The sequence below is a fragment of the Phaseolus vulgaris genome, chromosome 3 (assembly GCF_051622355.1).
Source record: "Phaseolus vulgaris cultivar YP4 chromosome 3, ASM5162235v1, whole genome shotgun sequence".
NCBI lineage: Eukaryota > Viridiplantae > Streptophyta > Magnoliopsida > Fabales > Fabaceae > Phaseolus > Phaseolus vulgaris.
Window position 1 is genome coordinate 422,501 of NC_143500.1, and position 7,500 is coordinate 430,000.

Here is a 7,500-nt window from a genome sequence, read left to right on the forward strand (position 1 = left end):
GCTTGATTTTGTGGCTTGGTGGTGATTTTGGTGAAAAACGAAAATCATGGTTTTGGAAAACTGGCTGGACTCAATCCTCACAAATGCCTTCAAACTGATGTGGGAGAAGTTTGGGATCAAAAGGAATTGATCTTGACATGGTTGGTGCATAGCCAAGTTCCATGATTTTGGATTTTTGGCTTGATTTTGTGACTTGGTGGTGATTTTGGTGAAAAACGAAAATGTTGGTTTTGGAAAAGTGGCTGGACTCAATCCTCACAAATGCCTTCAAAGTGATGTGGGAGAAGTTTGGGATCAAAAGGAATTGATCTTGGCATGGTTGGTGCATAGCCAAGTTCCATGATTTTGGATTTTTGGCTTGATTTTGTGACTTGGTGGTCATTTTGGTGAAAAACGAAAATCATGGTTTTGGAAAAGTGGCTGGACTCAATCCTCACAAATGCCTTCAAAGTGATGTGGGAGAAGTTTGAGATCAAAAGGAATTGATCTTGGCATGGTTGGTGCATAGCCAAGTTCATGATTTTGGATTTTTGGCTTGATTTTGTGACTTGGTGGTGATTTTGGTGAAAAACGAAAATGTTGGTTTTGGAAAAGTGGCTGGACTCAATCCTCACAAATGCCTCCAAAGTGATGTGGGAGAAGTTTGGGATCAAAAGGAATTGATCTTGACATGGTTGGTGCATAGCCAAGTTCATGATTTTGTGACTTGGTGGTGATTTTGGTGAAAAACGAAAATGTTGGTTTTGGAAAAGTGGCTGGACTCAATCCTCACAAATGCCTTCAAAGTGACGTGGGAGAAGTTTGGGATCAAAAGGAATTGATCTTGACATGGTTGGTGCATAGCCAAGTTCATGATTTTGGTGTTTTGGCTTGATTTTGTGGCTTGGTGGTGATTTTGGTGAAAAACGAAAATCATGGTTTTGGAAAAGTGGCTGGACTCAATCCTCACAAATGCCTTCAAAGTGATGTGGGAGAAGTTTGGGATCAAAAGGAATTGATCTTGACATGGTTGGTGCATAGCCAAGTTCATGATTTTGGATTTTTGGCTTGATTTTGTGGCTTGGTGGTGATTTTGGTGAAAAACGAAAATCATGGTTTTGGAAAACTGGCTGGACTCAATCCTCACAAATGCCTTCAAACTGATGTGGGAGAAGTTTGGGATCAAAAGGAATTGATCTTGACATGGTTGGTGCATAGCCAAGTTCCATGATTTTGGATTTTTGGCTTGATTTTGTGACTTGGTGGTGATTTTGGTGAAAAACGAAAATGTTGGTTTTGGAAAAGTGGCTGGACTCAATCCTCACAAATGCCTTCAAAGTGATGTGGGAGAAGTTTGGGATCAAAAGGAATTGATCTTGGCATGGTTGGTGCATAGCCAAGTTCCATGATTTTGGATTTTTGGCTTGATTTTGTGACTTGGTGGTGATTTTGGTGAAAAACGAAAATCATGGTTTTGGAAAAGTGGCTGGACTCAATCCTCACAAATGCCTTCAAAGTGATGTGGGAGAAGTTTGAGATCAAAAGGAATTGATCTTGGCATGGTTGGTGCATAGCCAAGTTCATGATTTTGGATTTTTGGCTTGATTTTGTGACTTGGTGGTGATTTTGGTGAAAAACGAAAATGTTGGTTTTGGAAAAGTGGCTGGACTCAATCCTCACAAATGCCTCCAAAGTGATGTGGGAGAAGTTTGGGATCAAAAGGAATTGATCTTGACATGGTTGGTGCATAGCCAAGTTCATGATTTTGTGACTTGGTGGTGATTTTGGTGAAAAACGAAAATGTTGGTTTTGGAAAAGTGGCTGGACTCAATCCTCACAAATGCCTTCAAAGTGACGTGGGAGAAGTTTGGGATCAAAAGGAATTGATCTTGACATGGTTGGTGCATAGCCAAGTTCATGATTTTGGTGTTTTGGCTTGATTTTGTGGCTTGGTGGTGATTTTGGTGAAAAACGAAAATCATGGTTTTGGAAAAGTGGCTGGACTCAATCCTCACAAATGCCTTCAAAGTGATGTGGGAGAAGTTTGGAATCAAAAGGAATTGATCTTGACATGGTTGGTGCATAGCCAAGTTCATGATTTTGGATTTTTGGCTTGATTTTGTGGCTTGGTGGTGATTTTGGTGAAAAACGAAAATCATGGTTTTGGAAAACTGGCTGGACTCAATCCTCACAAATGCCTTCAAACTGATGTGGGAGAAGTTTGGGATCAAAAGGAATTGATCTTGACATGGTTGGTGCATAGCCAAGTTCCATGATTTTGGATTTTTGGCTTGATTTTGTGACTTGGTGGTGATTTTGGTGAAAAACGAAAATGTTGGTTTTGGAAAAGTGGCTGGACTCAATCCTCACAAATGCCTTCAAAGTGATGTGGGAGAAGTTTGGGATCAAAAGGAATTGATCTTGGCATGGTTGGTGCATAGCCAAGTTCCATGATTTTGGATTTTTGGCTTGATTTTGTGACTTGGTGGTGATTTTGGTGAAAAACGAAAATCATGGTTTTGGAAAAGTGGCTGGACTCAATCCTCACAAATGCCTTCAAAGTGATGTGGGAGAAGTTTGAGATCAAAAGGAATTGATCTTGGCATGGTTGGTGCATAGCCAAGTTCATGATTTTGGATTTTTGGCTTGATTTTGTGACTTGGTGGTGATTTTGGTGAAAAACGAAAATCATGGTTTTGGAAAAGTGGCTGGACTCAATCCTCACAAATGCCTCCAAAGTGATGTGGGAGAAGTTTGGGATCAAAAGGAATTGATCTTGACATGGTTGGTGCATAGCCAAGTTCATGATTTTGTGACTTGGTGGTGATTTTGGTGAAAAACGAAAATGTTGGTTTTGGAAAAGTGGCTGGACTCAATCCTCACAAATGCCTTCAAAGTGACGTGGGAGAAGTTTGGGATCAAAAGGAATTGATCTTGACATGGTTGGTGCATAGCCAAGTTCATGATTTTGGTGTTTTGGCTTGATTTTGTGGCTTGGTGGTGATTTTGGTGAAAAACGAAAATCATGGTTTTGGAAAAGTGGCTGGACTCAATCCTCACAAATGCCTTCAAAGTGATGTGGGAGAAGTTTGGAATCAAAAGGAATTGATCTTGACATGGTTGGTGCATAGCCAAGTTCATGATTTTGGATTTTTGGCTTGATTTTGTGGCTTGGTGGTGATTTTGGTGAAAAACGAAAATCATGGTTTTGGAAAACTGGCTGGACTCAATCCTCACAAATGCCTTCAAACTGATGTGGGAGAAGTTTGGGATCAAAAGGAATTGATCTTGACATGGTTGGTGCATAGCCAAGTTCCATGATTTTGGATTTTTGGCTTGATTTTGTGACTTGGTGGTGATTTTGGTGAAAAACGAAAATGTTGGTTTTGGAAAAGTGGCTGGACTCAATCCTCACAAATGCCTTCAAAGTGATGTGGGAGAAGTTTGGGATCAAAAGGAATTGATCTTGGCATGGTTGGTGCATAGCCAAGTTCCATGATTTTGGATTTTTGGCTTGATTTTGTGACTTGGTGGTGATTTTGGTGAAAAACGAAAATCATGGTTTTGGAAAAGTGGCTGGACTCAATCCTCACAAATGCCTTCAAAGTGATGTGGGAGAAGTTTGAGATCAAAAGGAATTGATCTTGGCATGGTTGGTGCATAGCCAAGTTCCATGATTTTGGATTTTTGGCTTGATTTTGTGACTTGGTGGTGATTTTGGTGAAAAACGAAAATCATGGTTTTGGAAAAGTGGCTGGACTCAATCCTCACAAATGCCTCCAAAGTGATGTGGGAGAAGTTTGGGAGCAAAAGGAATTGATCTTGACATGGTTGGTGCATAGCCAAGTTCATGATTTTGGTGTTTTGGCTTGATTTTGTGGCTTGGTGGTGATTTTGGTGAAAAACGAAAATCATGGTTTTGGAAAAGTGGCTGGACTCAATCCTCACAAATGCCTTCAAAGTGATGTGGGAGAAGTTTGGGATCAAAAGGAATTGATCTTGACATGGTTGGTGCATAGCCAAGTTCCATGATTTTGGATTTTTGGCTTGATTTTGTGACTTGGTGGTGATTTTGGTGAAAAACGAAAATGTTGGTTTTGGAAAAGTGGCTGGACTCAATCCTCACAAATGCCTCCAAAGTGATGTGGGAGAAGTTTGGGATCAAAAGGAATTGATCTTGACATGGTTGGTGCATAGCCAAGTTCATGATTTTGTGACTTGGTGGTGATTTTGGTGAAAAACGAAAATGTTGGTTTTGGAAAAGTGGCTGGACTCAATCCTCACAAATGCCTTCAAAGTGATGTGGGAGAAGTTTGGGATCAAAAGGAATTGATCTTGACATGGTTGGTGCATAGCCAAGTTCATGATTTTGGTGTTTTGGCTTGATTTTGTGGCTTGGTGGTGATTTTGGTGAAAAACGAAAATCATGGTTTTGGAAAACTGGCTGGACTCAATCCTCACAAATGCCTTCAAAGTGATGTGGGAGAAGTTTGGAATCAAAAGGAATTGATCTTGACATGGATGGTGCATAGCCAAGTTCATGATTTTGGATTTTTGGCTTGATTTTGTGACTTGGTGGTGATTTTGGTGAAAAACGAAAATGTTGGTTTTGGAAAAGTGGCTGGACTCAATCCTCACAAATGCCTCCAAAGTGATGTGGGAGAAGTTTGGGATCAAAAGGAATTGATCTTGACATGGTTGGTGCATAGCCAAGTTCATGATTTTGTGACTTGGTGGTGATTTTGGTGAAAAACGAAAATGTTGGTTTTGGAAAAGTGGCTGGACTCAATCCTCACAAATGCCTTCAAAGTGACGTGGGAGAAGTTTGGGATCAAAAGGAATTGATCTTGACATGGTTGGTGCATAGCCAAGTTCATGATTTTGGTGTTTTGGCTTGATTTTGTGGCTTGGTGGTGATTTTGGTGAAAAACGAAAATCATGGTTTTGGAAAACTGGCTGGACTCAATCCTCACAAATGCCTTCAAAGTGATGTGGGAGAAGTTTGGAATCAAAAGGAATTGATCTTGACATGGTTGGTGCATAGCCAAGTTCATGATTTTGGATTTTTGGCTTGATTTTGTGGCTTGGTGGTGATTTTGGTGAAAAACGAAAATCATGGTTTTGGAAAAGTGGCTGGACTCAATCCTCACAAATGCCTTCAAAGTGATGTGGGAGAAGTTTGGGATCAAAAGGAATTGATCTTGACATGGTTGGTGCATAGCCAAGTTCATGATTTTGTGACTTGGTGGTGATTTTGGTGAAAAACGAAAATGTTGGTTTTGGAAAAGTGGCTGGACTCAATCCTCACAAATGCCTTCAAAGTGATGTGGGAGAAGTTTGGGATCAAAAGGAATTGATCTTGACATGGTTGGTGCATAGCCAAGTTCATGATTTTGGATTTTTGGCTTGATTTTGTGGCTTGGTGGTGATTTTGGTGAAAAACGAAAATCATGGTTTTGGAAAAGTGGCTGGACTCAATCCTCACAAATGCCTCCAAAGTGATGTGGGAGAAGTTTGGGAGCAAAAGGAATTGATCTTGACATGGTTGGTGCATAGCCAAGTTCATGATTTTGGTGTTTTGGCTTGATTTTGTGGCTTGGTGGTGATTTTGGTGAAAAACGAAAATCATGGTTTTGGAAAACTGGCTGGACTAAATCCTCACAAATGCCTTCAAAGTGATGTGGGAGAAGTTTGGGATCAAAAGGAATTGATCTTGACATGGTTGGTGCATAGCCAAGTTCCATGATTTTGGATTTTTGGCTTGATTTTGTGACTTGGTGGTGATTTTGGTGAAAAACGAAAATGTTGGTTTTGGAAAAGTGGCTGGACTCAATCCTCACAAATGCCTTCAAAGTGATGTGGGAGAAGTTTGGGATCAAAAGGAATTGATCTTGGCATGGTTGGTGCATAGCCAAGTTCCATGATTTTGGATTTTTGGCTTGATTTTGTGACTTGGTGGTGATTTTGGTGAAAAACGAAAATCATGGTTTTGGAAAAGTGGCTGGACTCAATCCTCACAAATGCCTTCAAAGTGATGTGGGAGAAGTTTGGGATCAAAAGGAATTGATCTTGACATGGTTGGTGCATAGCCAAGTTCCAAGATTTTGGTGTTTTGGCTTGATTTTGTGACTTGGTGGTGTGCCAAGAATCATGAAATTTTCAAAGTGGTGGTTTTTGAGTTTTGTTGGTTGGAAAGTGTCACAAATGCATGCAGAATGAGGTCTAGAAAGTTTGGTATCAAAACCAAGCCATCTTGATGTGGTTTTGAATTTTTGAAATGTTGGAAAATAGAGGGTTTTGAAAAAAATTCATGAAAATTCGAAACCTTGGCCAATCCTAACGAAACTTGGTGGGCACCTTCTTGATATTATTATGGGATGGACTGGAAAAAATCACACAAAAATACGGTGTCTAGATACGTTTTTCCATTTTTCCCGATTTTCCACATTTCGGGTCTTTGGAAAAATAAAAAAAATACTTCCCCATGTCGAAAAATTCTAATTTTTTGCAGGCAATGTTGTACCATTTTTATGAGGATCCCTGCAAAAAATCTCGTGAAAATTCGTTCTCTAGGTCCCAAAACAGAACTTATGTCTACTCAAAAAAAGTGTATCTACTTGTACAAAAGTGGCTTTTGCATATTTAGCTATTATAGGGGGGGGGTGTTCCTCAATGCAGCCAGCTCTTGCACCATGGAAAATTCTGGTGCGGTCCCTTCATTCCCCCCTGTTTTGGCTTGCTTTGTGGTGGGGCAAGTCAAAACGCCCACACATGGGTGATCCACCAACTTGGGTTGGTGTCACCCGTTGTGGGCGGCGGCATGGTGGTGGCCGCCGTCGGTTCCGGCCGACTGACCCGGTGGGAAAAAATGTGAATCTGTTATGTGGATTTTTGTGGCACGCTGGTGGGATTTTCGTTGTGTGGCTCATTTCTAGACTTGTGAGCATCACGAAGGGGGTATGGCTTCCAACCGTTCGCGGGGAAGGGGCCATCATGTCTGGCTTGCTGCCGGCCGGGGGGGTAATGTCATCAGTCAGCGTCCGCTTGGGCTCACATTTGTGCTGGTTACGCCCAGGGTCATGTGGTTGATATTGAGGGCTTTATTACTCTCGGTCCAGTAGCGCGCGGCCACCACAGGGAAGGCACGGCCTCATCCGCGTGGCTTCTCCCTCACGAGCATCCTGGCGATCCGCCACGGTGGTCGTGCTGGAGAAGAAGCACGGATGAGACGGGTTGGAACTGTGGCCCGGTGCGATCGGGGAAGATTTGTGCCACGCAAATCGTTGGGTGGCTTATTCGAAGACTTGTGAGCATCACGAAGGGGGTATGGCTTCCAACCGTTCGCGGGGAAGGGGCCATCATGTCTGGCTTGCTGCCGGGCGGGGGGGAAGTAATGTCATCAGTCAGCGTCCGCTTGGGCTCACATTTGTGCTGGTTACGCCCAGGGTCATGTGGTTGATATGAGGGCTTTATTACTCTCGGTCCAGTAGCGCGCGGCCACCACAGGGAAGGCACGGCCTC